The sequence below is a fragment of the Peromyscus californicus genome, unplaced genomic scaffold, assembly GCF_007827085.1.
Source record: "Peromyscus californicus insignis strain IS unplaced genomic scaffold, ASM782708v3 Scaffold_19__1_contigs__length_69161282, whole genome shotgun sequence".
In the NCBI taxonomy this organism is placed as follows: Eukaryota; Metazoa; Chordata; class Mammalia; order Rodentia; family Cricetidae; genus Peromyscus; species Peromyscus californicus.
In genome coordinates, this window is record NW_026294491.1 from 16734689 (window position 1) to 16749580 (window position 14892).

A 14892-nucleotide genomic window follows, 5' to 3' on the forward strand; every position below is an offset into this window, starting at 1 on the left:
AGGAAAACTCACAGAATCAACTAACCCAGGCTCATAGAGGATCACAGAGACTGAACCGACAATCAGGGAGCCGGCATGGGTCTGACCTAGGCACTCTCTGTAGATGTTATAGTTGTGTAGCGTGGTCTTCTTGTGGGACTCCTAACAGTAGGAGCAGGGGCCGTCTCTGACTCCGTTGCCTGCTTTTGGGACTCTACTTCTCATACTGAGTTACCTTGCCCAGCCTTAATATGAAAGGAGATGCCTAGTCTTACTGCAACTTGATATGTCATGTTTGGTTGATATCCATAGGAGGCCTGCCCTTTCCTGAATAGACACAGAGGAGGAGTGGATGGGGGCAAAGGAGAGGTTGGAAAGGAACTTGAAAGAGAGGAAGGAGGGGAAACTGTGGTTAGGCTATAAATAATAATAATAAACAATTTTATAAAAAAAGAATCACTCAATATATAAAATGGAAACTTCAGTCTGACTTGGAGGTTGGGCCTTTGGGGCCACCATGAAATGATCTTCGTGAAGTCTGTCAAGTATTTTGAAGACCTGAAGGCCCTCCCAATGTAACGTAATGGTGTTAGCAAGAGAACAATCCATCACCAGCCTTTAACCTTTTCAAAAACATTGAGAATTTGTATCCTGCAGCAATGACCTATCTTCTTTGTTAAATGTCAAGGGCCTCAGGAGAAGACGCCAACTCTTCTTTCAGTGGGGATATGGTAACCAACGTTGGCCACTGAGACACATCAACCGTCTGGGAGAGGTTCGGCTCCCCTGACAACAGCTAGCATCAGTGAGTCATGTGGAAGCAGATCTGGGTTTCTGTCCAGCTGGGAGACTCCCTGGGTGATGGACAAGAAAGTCTGAGCTTTCGACTTGTTCCAGTGTGAGCCTTAGCGATAAAGAGTGAAACACAGCAGGTATGTTTTAGCATGACGCTTAGGAGGCGATCTCTCCTACCCAAACGCAAATGAGAGTGGGACTGTGTGGCTTGCCACGTTCTAGTCCCTGCCTCGGCTAGATGTCTATGCTGAACGTCAGACCAGTCCAGAAGGAAGATCACTAGTTGTGTCCTGATACAACTGTCCTTCCCAGGTGACAGGGTAGGAACAAGCTGCAGCTGGTGGCCTCAGAGAAACTCAATTCAATGCAGGACTCTGGGACACACCCTACTAAGGAATGCCCGTGCAGGTCACTTCACGTCACCCCTCTTTGGAAGGCTTACTTCTTGGGTTTGTCGATATGATATCAAAACCATAACCATGTAAATGAGTTACTTCTCTTGCTGCTACACACCTAGAAAGAGCCCTAAGAGAGAAAGGGTTTGCTCTGGCTCATGGTTTGAAGGATCTGTCCATCACAGAGGGAAGGTGAGATGGCAGGGCTTGAAGCAGCTGGTCACACTGCAGAAAGTAAACAGGAAGTGGGGCCCTGCTAGGAAACCTGAAGGTCTGTTCCCAACGGCCCATTTTCTCCATCGAGTCTCCAACTCACAGGGGCTCCACGCCCTTCTCAAACGGGCGCCACCTGCTGGACGTAGGGTGTTCCCACTCACGAGCCTGAGAGGGTCGTTCCACATTCAAACCACGGCAGCATGCTCTGTTCTGAGAGAGACGTCCTCTAGGCTCATCGCCTGTGCCTGTTCATTTAGGTTTCCCATGCCATGCAAAAATCAGAAAAATCATTTTTCCAAACGCACAACCACTGGAGACATCAAGGAAGAGGCTTCAAACCCCTCTCTAGCCTTCGAGTTTCAGCAGAGTCCCTCCTCTCTGCTTGTGCCACACATGTAGGATTATCCAATAATAATAATTAATATTATTGTTTTTGTTCTCAGTTCTAGGAATGAAATATCCATGCTGCATTTCTGAGTCAATAATGGCCGAGGGGCCGGTAGAGAGACCTGGGAAGAGGCACCCACAGAGGTCAGGAATGTAGCTGGTGATCCTCTCTGCACACTCACCCTGCTGTGTGCTATCAGGCAAGAAGTGCACCCTCTCTGGTCCTTGAAGGGAAGGGTTTAACCAGGTGCTTTCTAAGGTCTTTTTCTTTACTTCAATTAGCCTCTGAGACCTGATCCAATCTGCATCTCTTTGGTACATAAATTACTGTCATGCATGAAACTGACTGTGATCCCTCACCGGAGATTTAAAAAAAAAAATCAGAATTCATAGAAAACACCATCTATCTTTCTGCATTTGAGAGTCGCTCACTAGAATGCAAAAAAGAAAGAATTGAAATCAAGCAGCCGAGAGATGGCTGGCCAAGCAATTACTTTGGCCAAATCTTGAATTCTTTTAGCACTTTGTCCTGGCAAATGTGATGCAATCAATATGTCCTTCGTGGGCAGACTGTTCTCCAGCTTCATCTGTCTTTCGTTCTGGAAAAACCCATTAAGTCGGGAAAGAAGTTGTGGGAAGCTTTACTGCAGAGAATGGATGGAATTTTTTTTCTTTCTTTTTTTTTTTTTTTTTCAGTACAAAATACTGCCCCAAGTAGAAGAGAGTGAAGGTGGCCATCTCAGAGGCCAAGTCAAGGTGAATCCTTGTCATCGTCCTCGCAGTCTGTGAGACTGGGGCACCACGGGTGCTGTCACCACCGTTCAAACCCAGTAGACAGAGAGTGGGGTCAAGTCTTTTAGTTGTTCAGACATCATTCATTCTGAGAAGGGCGTGAGGTCATACCCTCAGAGCCAGGTGGAGACTATTGGCTGGTGGCAGTCTGGAGGACCAGGGGACAACATCATGAGGTAATTAGTACTTCATTAGAGGGAGTGCCATGATATCATGACACCACCATGGACCAGCGATGCATGCCCTGCATACAGGAAGCTGTAGGAACACAAAGACCAAAGATAGACAAGGCCCACACCCCCAACCAAAATCAAAAGCCCTCTCACTTTCCAGCAGACAGATTCTAACTGCTTAGAGTTTGCCCTGGTGGCTGGGGATGCCTTTAACCAGCAATGAAAACCTGGCTGCTAATGGCTGGTCTCTGGGAGAACAAGGAGGTCATGAGCTGACCTCTTGACCTCTGCCCATATGACCCCACCTGAGTGACCCAGGATAGAGGGGCCAGGTAACTTTTCCTGGGTGCCACAAAGGACCCCATTCCCTCCCAGGGACACTTTTCTCTTCCTTTGGTTACAGGTAACCCACTAGACATGAGCATTCAGTTTATAGCCTCTTGAAAGTCTTTATTCCAGCCAGTTAGGACCATATCCAAGTATTCGGGACCTAGGTGTGGACCTGAGTGTCTAGAATATAGAGTTTTTAAAGGCAGAGACCTTGTCAAGGCATCTTGTTCAGCAGCTGAGGGTTGGGGTGGGGGGCTTTGCTGAGTAAGCGGTTTGAAACAAGCAGGTTTAATGGAAGCTAAGGTAAATGTTTGCCAGCTGGAGGGGATTCTGTTCAAACAGGCAGCTAAGACGGATGGTTAGCTGGAGGAGATACCACACAAGCAAGCAGTTTTAATAAAGGCTAAGATTGGTTAGTTAGGACATCCTGACCTTTGGTTCCTAGAAGAGTTGGGTAGTTTGCCATGGGATTCTTCATCAAGGAGATCAGAATTCTAGGTAACCTGGAAACGGCCTCAGCAGGAACCCAAGTTGGCGGAGGCTCCACATCATCCTGCCCCGTCACACTCTTTCTCTGAACTGTTGTCCATTCTGTCTCTGCCCACATCACTAAGTCTTTATTAAAACTGTATGATTCAGCTGGGCAGTGGTGGTGCATACCTATGATCCCAACACTCAGGAGTAGGCAGATCTCTGTGAGTTCAAGGTCAGCCTGGTCTATAGAGCGAGTTCTAGTACAGGCTCAAAGCTACAAAGAGAAATCATGTCTTGTAAAAAAACAAACAAACAAACAAACAAATAAAAATACAAACCGCATAGCTCTGGTCTGATAAAAACATTTACCCCCACAAAGCCTTGGCCTCGGCATTCCCCCACAACAAACTGAAACAACAATGATCCAGTCTTGTCTCCTGGCAATGTGCTAGTTACACTGTCTTTTCTTCTCAGTGGGGAAATGAACTCCTTCAGCCCAAAGCCCGTGGGTACTCCCTGAGCAGCAGTTTCTGTTGTTCAGGACAAGCACTGTCCGACAATATTAATGGAAAAATTCCAGAAAAAAGCAGTTCATCCCTTTTAAACTATGCATTGTTTTGAGCAGCTTGAAGGCATCTCCCACTATCCTGCTCCATCCCACCAGAAGCCACCACCCCATCACCACAAATTATCCTTTATCCAGGTCATTGCTTGTTGTATGTAGCACCTAGATCACAGTCACTTGGTCACCCTAATGCTGTGACCCTTTGATACAGTTCTTCATGTTGTGGTGACCCCCCCAACCATAAGATTATTTTCGTTGCTACTTCATAACTGTAGTTTTGCTACTGTTAGGAATTGTAATATAAATATCTGTGTTTCCTGATAGTCTTAGGCGGCCCCTGTGAAAGGATTGTTTGGGGTCGTGACCCACAAGTTGAGAATCACTGCCTTGGGTGGTAAGTTCAAGTGCTGTAGCCCCAACATTACTGGAAAATCCTTCCACAGTAACATTACATAATCCTTCTAATGGTGCCCATGTCTTGGTAGCAATTTCCTCCTAACTGAAGCACTCCCTCCTGGAGGGAGGCTCCTCAAGGTTCAGAAACTGAGTAAAACTCACAAGTCTCAGGAAACTCCTGAAACAGAAGAGTCCCAAGGCCCCTCCCCCAAGGCAATACAAGCAGGAAGAAATGCTTCGGGGAGGAGACTCTCCAGCCAGCTGACCTGCCTGCAGTCCTGTTCAGGCGCTATGTGGCTTTTGTGAGTTATCATCTGAGCTGGGGTGAGTTTTGCAATGATGCAGCTGACACTGACTCACCTATACTCCTGTAAGTAAATCCAGCTGGCAGCCTCACTCTGCTAGATTTGGGTGCAATCATTCCATTGGTCTGTTGCTGGTGCCCGACAAGACCACAATGTGTTGAACTGTGTGTAACAGTGTGGACAGTGCTAGTTCACATCTCCTTGGGTGTTAATCACAGGAATGGATCATTCACTTGCCTCCATCACATAACACAGGCTTTAAAACTCATAGTGTCACAGGAAAGGTCAGTGTGGTATAACACCAAAAGAGAGACCACTTCCATGTGACTTTTATTATAGTGCATATATTATTATGGTTGTCCTGTTTTGTTCCTAGTTGTCCATCTCTAGCGGGCTCGCTTTCTGTATTAAACTTTATCATTGGTGCATATATGTACAGGAAAGAACATCACACGTGTAAGAATCAGACTATCCAGCTTTCACACCATCATCAGGACTCAGAACACATGTCCTCAGATGAGGGCGACCCATGTGGCCTAGTGAACGGTGTCCTCCCCAGAGCCCAGACGGTGTTGGGTGCATTCGTTCACTTGTCTAGACTGTTGTCACTAACCTCCTGCAGCTTGGAAGCATGGCTGCAAAATTTGCAGAGCCCGGGAACGCATCTACTGCATGATTTCCGAAATCATTCCAGTGCTCTCAAGTCTCACATCCATCCGCCCTCCCACTCTCTTGGTTACTTGCTTGCTGTGTCCTCGTGTGTGATTGGAGTGATAAGGTGGCACCCACTAGTTCACGTTACCATATGGCATATAATCAGGTGCCAAACTACGTGGCACAAATCACAGGAATTTAGAGATAATGAATATAAACACGTAGATACGCCGGGTTTGTGAGTAGATTCTCCGGTTTCACATATGTTTATTGAGCAGGTTAAGCAACAGGAGGACTGGTTCCTTCACTGACCCCTGACCTTGTGCCTCAGATAGGCTTGTCCTGGAAGCTGCTCTGGCGTCTGCCACACCAGATCTCACTAGCAAAGATCAGCAGTCTTCCTCTGTGCCCAGTTTGCAGGAGGGCATCTACCACACTGCAGGAAAATTCTGGGTTTTTGTTTTGTTTTGGTCTTAATCCCTAGATCAGTTGGGCCTACTCTGCAACTTGGTATGAATGGAATCCTTCTGTGCATGTTCCCGTGGTGGGGCTGGCTTCTTTGGCGCCCATCATGGCACAGCTGAACCTTACTGAGAAGTTATGTATTTTAAGAATTTATTCATTTGGGCTGCTGCATGGCGCCCTCTGTGGAAACACTGCAGATTGTTTCTCCATCCTGCTGTCCAGCTGGGGAAGGGCAGGTCCTGTCTTGCCTATTCAAGATGGCCGCTTGCATGCCCTTCCTACCATGGTGATGGTGTCGGCCAGTGGAGTCAGACTGCCAAGGGTGGGAGCAACTTGCCAAGTGACACTGAGGACGTCGTCAGAAGTCATCAGGAGTCTCTGATTTTAGATTATTCCTTTGGGGTTAAGAGTGATAGCACAGAGACAGGGACCTAGAACATGGCCGATCTCGAAGGTTGTGTTATAGGCCGTCTTGTTCTAAGTACGGCATCTCTTCCCTGGAGCTAGGATAATAAAGTACTTGATCTATAGAGGCTTGAGGCAAGACAAATTTATTTCCTCACAGTTCTGAGCCCACAGTCTGAAATCAGGGCATGGATGGGTGGATCGTGTTCTGTCCAGGTTCTGAGGAAATCCTGTACTTCTCTCCCAAACACAATTGCATATCCAACCAACTCTGGGGTTCTGTGCCTACCTCCGCCTCCGTCTCTGCATGGTCTTCTCATGGTTCCTGCCCCTGTATCTTCTCTCCTTTTCCCGTAAGGAAGAACACCAGTCCTATGGAATTAAGGATGATCACTTAGTGTATACAGCCTCTTATCCAATTACAACGATGACAGCCTTGTTTCCTAGTATGTTTATATTCTGAATTTCCAAGAAGGACATGCATTTGAGGGAACACTATCTGGCCTGGTACAATTATCTCCACAACTAAATTGTGAAATTATTTTTTGATCATTATTTGATTCTTTTCTAGCAGAAATTAGTTTTGTTTATTGTGTACAGTTCTATCAAATATTACTGTGTGTCCCCTTATGTACCCAGAGGTCAAGAAATGTTTGAGGAAGCAGAAATGGACATGATAATGGCTTTCACTTGGCTTTTGAGGTAGACAGGAGGAAATGATCCAAGAACATTGAGTCTTGGCAGCTCTTCGGGTTTCACTGTGTCTCTTGGAAGCTTTAGAATTGATAACTGCTTCCCTAGTAAGTTAGGGTTTTCATGTAGTTAATCAATTATGTGTCACTCCAACAAGAAGACCTGATAAAAAACGAAGAAGAAGATTAACAGTGATTCTCAGATTTTACTCTAGCTATAGGAGCATAAAACAGGGCTGTAGGCCAGGTGGCACACAAAGACCAAGGTAGGCAGATCCCTGTGACTTCAAGGTCAGCCTGTTCTCCATGAGAAGGCTACAAGGCAAGGCTACATTGTTGTGGAATATTTGTTTACACTGTGAAGATGTGTCTTTGCTCAGGCGTCTTCTGATTGGTTTAATAACGAGCTGAATGGCCAATAGTTAGGCAGGAAGAGGTTAGGCAAGACAGAGAGAACTCTGGGAAGAAGAAAGCCAGATGCAGAGGAAGCAGGATGGGCAGTACAGAGTAAAGGTCAGATAAAAGAACATAGATTAAAAGATATGTTATATGTTATCAGAACTAGTTAGGAACAAGCCTAAGCTAAGGCTGAGCTTCCATAGTTAATGATAAGTATCCCCGTCATTGATTCTAGGAACTTTTATTTTCCTCCATGATTTCTGCAGTGGCCCACTGGTCATTCAGGAGTGTATTGTTCAATCTCCATGCGCTTGTGCAGTTTCTGTAGCTTTTCTTGCTATGGACTTCCAGTCTTATTAAAGTGTGAGCTGGTGTGTGAGCGAGCAGTGTTAAATGGATGAGATGAGGAATGAGGTTGGGGAGAGAGAGAGAGAGTGTGGAGAGGAAGAGAACAGAGGTTGAAAAGGGAGAAGCAACAAGAGAATTCCAAAGGGTAAAGAGGCTCAAACACAAAATAGATAAACGTAAGAAGACGAACAGATGAAATTAAGGATACTGAAAAGGGAAAAGCCAGGCCTGGGGAGATGGCTCCATGGTTACGGGGTGTAGTGCTCTTACAGAGGACGCAAGGCTTGGTGCCCACGGTCAGGGTTGGTCTTCTCTCCTCAGTCAAACCCTCTCTGGTAACTCCCTCACAGGCACGCCCAGCTGTGTGTCCCCTGGGTGATTTGAATACAGTCAAGATGAATCATCCAAACATACTGATGCATTCAACACATGTCAGATAGAGAGACAGACAGACAGATACAAACATGCACAGAGAGATGAGCCTCCCTTCCGAATCCCCCTTGAAAACGACACATCTTTTAGCTTTGTGTCTTTGCATCTGGCTGCATTCCCAAGGAGAAGGAAATACATCAACAGTAACACTCTAATGACCAGTCACACGCATGCTTAATTGACTGAAAGAGAGCATTAGGCACACGGGACCAGGGTACACGCATCACTTTAAGCTATTAATCTAACTCGTTTTGCCTCACACCCATCCCTGCCAGGCAAAGGTTAATAGAGAGTTTATGAAATTCCAAATGCAATTAAGTCTCGGAGGAATCTCAGCTAGAGGCCATGCGGTTTCTATGGCAACCCAAAGGCTCTGGAATAGTGTGGGGAGGGGGGTTGATTTGAAGGCTAGGTGAGCACATAAATACATCTTCTCTTGTGAGTGACAATAAGCAATGCCTGCTGCATTTGAACTATTATGCAAAGGAGAGAGACTAAATCAGGTTGTTTTCCTGAATTAAATACATTTTCCCATGTGTTTAAAGGTGATTTTCTGCATAGCCAATATTCCAGTGTATTGGATGAGACTCTCCAGGGAGATTAAAGGCAGAGAATGGGTGCTGAGGCTGATTAGTGGATATTGTGAGTAACCTTCTCAACACCAGCTAATGAGGTCTTGCTCATGATCTCAGAAACTGCAGTCAAGACAATGAGAGAAAGTGTGGCCATAATCAGAACTGGCTTTCCTGTCACTAATCGCACAGCAGTAGTGAATTAAAGAAGACATTAGCTATCACCAAAAACTGACTACATCATCAAAACCCAAACCAGAGCCGGAAAAGGGGGGCTTGAGACCACAGGGTGCTCTACACTGCATGTGCCTTTCTTCACTTAATTGCAGAATTCAGAAATATTCTTAACCATTTTCCCTATTAGATTTCCTAATCATCAGGTGACTGCAGAATTTCTGACTCGAATTTTAAAGCCAAATCTAGCCTATCCTATCTTGGCACACGCTGCCGAGTTCTTAACTTGTTTTGCATTTACCAAGCAGCGTCGGGTCTGCCGTGCCCAGCTTATGTGGGGTCTGGGATGTCCCCTGTGTTGGGAGCTGTTAGCCCAGTGGCTCTGCGGTCACTAACAACAGCATGCATCCAATTGGTCTGTGTACCGAGAGCCTTTAAAGAGAGAAGAAGCCAAAGAAACTGACATGGGAGTCACAGCATGTTGGTTATAATAGAGACCTAGGGGCTGGGAGATGGCTCCAGGGTTAAGGCACTTCCTCTTCTAGAAGGCCTGAGTTTGGTCCCCAGCTCCCACATCCAGTGCCTTACAACTGCCTGTTGGTCCAACTCCAGGGCATCAGACTCCCTCTGCTGGCCTCTACAGGCACCTACCTGTGCACACGTGGGTCAACCTAAGAACGTGTGCTCTTTCTTCCAAGCAACACACACATGCACACACACACACACACACACACACACACACACACACACACACCACCACCACCACCACCACCAACAACAACAACAACAACAACAACAAAACAAAAACCCCAGCGTCAACATCTTAGAAACAAAGCTTGCTGACCTGTGCTCACATCACCTGTATAATCCCAGGGATGCTCAGCAGCACACTTACTGCATCTCACAGAGGGGTTGTCCAAAGCCACATCTCCCAGCCTGCCCTTTTATGATTGGGGCCACCATGTGGGTGATCTTCAGGGGCAAGTTTAGGGCTGACTCCTGTTTGCACCTACATAAAGGTCAGTGCATGAAATCCGGCCATTTGTTTCCAGTGGTCAGAGCTCCTTCTGTCACACTGTATTTTTAGCCAGAGAGATGAGTCCATAAACTTTCCCCTGGTCTGACTGAAGTCTCTGCTCATGCGCAAACTGCTTCTGGTTTTCTGTTCTTTCTCCTTACCATGCATACAGCATGGTGAGTCTCTTCCATGAAGCTCCCACACCCCTGACTTCTCGGTCACTCATACAACATCATACAGATGTTGTGCTCACAGGTGTCTGCAGTAATTGGACCCCTAAAAAATGTCCTAACAATTTCAGGATATTTTCCAGGTGGCTCTGTGTGAGTCACTCAGCTAACTAATAATTCACATTGTTCCTTGTACTCCCTACCCCCAAAAGATGTTTTTTTTTTGAGACACAGTCTTACTATGTAGCCTTGAATGGCCTGGGACTCTGCTATGTAAGTCAGACTGGGCTCAAACTCAAACAGACCCACCTCCCTTTGCCTCCCAAGAGCTGAGATTTAAAGGCGCATGCCACTGCAGCTCCCAAATGATTTTTAAGTGTAAATCTTCCAACTCTGAGTTATGACAGCATCATGATAATAATCACAGTGAATAAACTGTACTGTGTCTAGGGTGAGTCTCCTGGTGGTGGTAATCATGGAGTAAACTGTAGTGTTTCCAGAGTGAGGCTCTTCCTGGTGCATGAGCCCTTGGTATTTATTATTCAATCACATCTCAGAAGTCTCCTGAAAAACTGGAGTCAACTTTGCAAAACTGTGCATCAAATAAATGCCTCAGTGCTAAGCACTCTGTGTTCATTAAGTGCGATGCATAGCTGAGAAGCCGCCAGAGCCTGTATCCGAAGAAGTTGGTATTTGATGGAAGGCAAAGTCCCAGTGTCCGATATGCTTTCTATTGCTGTGGTAAGCGCCACAACCATAAGCAACTTAGGGAGGAAAGGGTTGATTTCATCATACAGCTTATAGTCCATCATGAAGGGAAGTTGGGGTGAGCACTCAATGCAGAAACCTGAGGCAGGAACTGAAGCAGAGGCCATGGAGGAACACTGCTTACTGTCTTGCTCCCCAGGCTCACATGCAGTTACTTCTCTTCCTCCCAAGACCACCTGCCTAGAGGTAACTCCACCAATAGTGGGCTGGGCCCTCCTACATCAATCATCAATCAAGAATATGCCCCCACAGACTTACTCACAGGTCAATCTGATGGAGACTTTTTTTTTCCTCAATTGAGGTTCCCTCTTCTCAGGTGACTCTAGCTTGTATCAAGTTGACAACAAACCAGCATCCATACCCAGTGTCTTAAGTTTTTTATTGCTCTGAAGGGACACCATGACCACATCAACTCTTATAAAGGAAAGCATTTAATTGGGGCTTGCTTACAAGTTCAGAGGTTTAGTCCATTGTCATCATGGCAGAAAGCATGTCAGCATGCAGGCAGACATAGTGCAGGAGAAGGAGCTGAGAGTTCTACATCTGGATCCACAGGCAACAGGAAAAGAGAGACTGGGCCTGGCTTAAGCATTTGAAACTCCAAAGCCCACCTCCATACACACTTCCTCCAACAAGGCCACACCTCCTAATCCTTTCAAATATTACCACTCCCTATGAGACTATGGGGGCCATTTTCATTCAAACCACCATGCCCACAAAACTCCCATGCCCAGTCTTTCTGAGGAACTCCAACTGAAAGCCTGGTTTCTTTCTTGGTCCCCAGTGCCAGCTTTTGAACCCACCTGTGTTATCTGGGGTAAAATAACTGGTTGTTGTGGGTCTGTGTTGTTGACTCTGTGCCTACTTGGCCCCCTCCCCCAAAGGGAACAACAACACAGGACCCTGCCACAACAGGGGCTGCCATACCAGATATTTACATTATGGTTCATAACAGTAGGAAAATTACAGTTATGAAGTAGCAACAAAAATAAGCTTATGGTTGGGAATCACCACAACATGAGGAACTGTATTAAAGGGTCACAACATCGGGAAGGTTGAGAACCACTGCCTAAGCCATGACTGAGTAGGGAAGTCAGGGGCAGGGGAGGGGTGTTCCAGGAGCACAAAGAGACACCAAGGGGAAGCTAAAGCCAGGGGCTCATCATAGACAATGACATCAGATCCTAGGATACAAAGCGGGGCTGCCTCTTGGTGCCTCAAACCTTCAGCTGCAAAGAAAAAAGAGGTTAAATATTCCATGGCTCCTGATTCAGCCCACTTTGCTTCAGAGTGAAACTGCCAAGAAATAAGTTGGACACACAGAGGGTGTGTTTAACTCTAAGCAGGCTCAACCCTCTTAGAAACTTGTAGCGTTTAAGAAACAAAGACCTAGCTGGCCAGCTCTCTGACCTTGAAAACTGCCAGAGGTGACTCTATGGGCATCCAAATCACCCGGAAGAACTTGTGTTCAGAAATGTTCAGAAATGTTCATCAGTACTTGCTGAAGCCTTTTAAAAGATACCTGCATTACAGGTCCTTCCAGGGGGTTCCTCTTTCTCTCTCTCTCTCTCTCTCTCTCTCTCTCTCTCTCTCTCTCTCTCTCTCTCTCTCGTGTGTGTGTGTGTGTGTGTGTGTGTGTGTGTGTGTGTGTGTGCAGGTGCCTGTGGAAGCCAGAAGAGGTTGTCAGATCCCATGGAATTGGAGTGACAAGGCAGCCAGCATGGGTGCTAAGACTTGAACTCAGGTCCTAGGCAATAGTAGTATGAGCTCTTACCCACTGAGCCACCTGGCCAGTATAGCACCATTGACTCTAGACACAATACCCTGGGCTTAGGTATCTCCTATTTAGCTGGGGATCGTCTCTCTTCATGGCATAAGTGATTTTTCATTGACTTCTCAACGCTTTCTGTCCAAGGAGACTCCAGATATGATTTGCATCTTTTATTTCAGTGTGTGATGCTGGGCTCATGGTGAAAGATGAGCACTTACATCATCAACACTTCACCACTAGGAGAGTGCAGGGGTCCTGGCTCCAGATTCAGCAGCCTACTTCATGAGCATCAAGTCATTGTAGTGAACATTCACGCTCCAAGGAGTGACAGCTCTTCAACATGGGAAGATAGAGAAATGCCGCTCATCCTCCACAGGAGGCGAAGGAGGGCCTTATTATCTTCAGCCAAGGTGGAAGGAAGTCTAGGCTTCCTGTTTGCATTTTTAGTAATGTAAGGGTGTACTTTGGCTCCTCCCCCCCCCCCCTGTGTTTTTCAGGAATAGGGTCTTGATTATCAGAAAGCTTTACTGTAATGGGTTAGCCATTATGTTGAGGGTTTAACTATACATAAGGGTTAGTCCCTTACAGGGCCACCTTCTTCTCCCCACACTTCAGAAACTGCTCTGTTGATCTTATATACAATGCCCAGGGCCTGGGATGCATTTAATAGCAAGATAAGGAACATGCACTCACCCCATGCCAAGACAGAAGACGTCATGGTTCATTGTTTAAATGCAGATTCCACCCTCCATCCTTCTAAGTAATTCTGCTGCCATGGTAAATTAGCTAATTCTCTATTGTTGTGATAAAACACTATGACCAAGGCAATTTATAGGAGTTTATTTGGGCATCCAGTTCCAGAGAGTTAGAGTCTGTGATGGTGGAGGGAAGGCATGGGGGCGGGAGCAGAGAGCCAAGGGCTCATACCTTGAACCACAAGCGTGAAGAGAAAAGAGCAAACTCAAAATGCCATGACTCTTTAAACTTTCACAGCCCACCACCTCCAATGACATCCTTCCTCCAACAAGGCCACACCTCCTAAGCCTCCCCAAACAGTATTACCAACTGGGGAACCAGTATTCAAATGCCTGAGGGATGACGTCCTTTTCAAACTGTCTGGCTTGACTTCAGCATGGAACCTAGCTAACAGCAGATGTCAAACCCAGAAAGAAAAAAAGAAAAGAATGCTGGTCTGGAGAGATGGCTCAGTGGTGAAGAACATTGGCTGCTTTTGCAAAAGACCCAGTTTCAATTTCCACCACCCACATGGTGACTCACAACTGCCTAACTCCAGTTTCAAGGCATTCAGCGCCCTCTTCTGGCCTCCACTGGTACTGCACACACATAACAACACACACACACACACACACACACACACACACACACACACACACGCATGCAAATGCTCAAACATGTAAGATAAATCCAAAAACAAAAAACTTGAAGACGATGGTGCTCAAGCCCCATAAATACAATGACACTTAATACTGTGGTCACAGAGGCAAATGTAATAATAAATATCCATTGTTAATTAAGTGTTATATCCCATGACCTTTGGCCTTTAGAGCATTAACAGGGAAGGAACCCTAAATAGGGACGTACCTTGTTCAAAGTCACACTAATGACCAGAGGAGAAGGAACTAGAAAACAACTCTTCTGATGACCGGCTCACTTCAGCCTACATTCCTTCTAGAATCATTCTGTATTCTAGACTCTGGCAGGTCGAGTGTTTGACACCAGGGCCTCTCAAGCTGGCTCAACTCAAAGATAAAAAAGTGTAAGAAGTGCTCACACCTGAGGTCCCTGCTCTCATCTCTTCTCTTGCTAAGAGCCAAATGGCAAGATTTTATTCGGTCTCCCCAGGAGACTCTGATGTGCTGCCAAGGACAGTAACCCCTGTTTTTATCCTCTTCTGCATAAAAGAATTAGTTATAAACTAAAGTTTCAGTGACTTCTGCTGTCATGATGAGGAGGAATCACTGGGGGGGTAACACTGTCCATCTCCTTTATAGTGAGCGAAACCTGAGTCCCTGTTGAGTGCATGCTAAGCTGCCTGTGCTGGTCATGTTCCCCCAGGCATTGATGAGGAAGAAAAGGTCCAGAAAGTGTTCAAGGGAGTGATACTGGATTGGCCAACAAGTCTGCTACCAAGTGAGTTTGCAGCTGGCAACTGGGGAAAGAAGCCAGCAGATTCACTCAAGATCCTGATTGTTATCA